The sequence below is a fragment of the Ceratosolen solmsi genome, unplaced genomic scaffold (genome assembly GCF_000503995.2).
Source record: "Ceratosolen solmsi marchali unplaced genomic scaffold, CerSol_1.0 scaffold47, whole genome shotgun sequence".
In the NCBI taxonomy this organism is placed as follows: domain Eukaryota; kingdom Metazoa; phylum Arthropoda; class Insecta; order Hymenoptera; family Agaonidae; genus Ceratosolen; species Ceratosolen solmsi.
The window spans coordinates 10,916,092-10,916,457 of NW_011948419.1; positions in this window are offsets into that span (position 1 = coordinate 10,916,092).

The window sequence follows — 366 nt, forward strand, 5'->3', positions numbered from 1 at the left end:
TAAAATATTCAAAAGTTTATTACTGAAATCACTCGTACGTGAGGCTATTTGCAGCCTTTATTGTCCGCTTCATGGACAAAAAATTTTCGAAGAACCGGGCAATTGGATCGCCAGAATTAGTCGCCCAAACCCCATGCTATTACCATAAAATATTCGGACGTTTATGACTTAAAACACTCGTACTTTAGTCTATTTGTAGCATGTACTGTGTTTGAGAATAAGAGACTCCGTTTAATAAGGCAATAAAATATCTGACAAGTAATGTCATGAAAATTGTATTTAAGACTTCAAAACTTTCCTGCTCATAATTATTTGTACTAGTGTCATAAAACATCTGGAAAACTCTAGCGGAACGTGCTCATACTC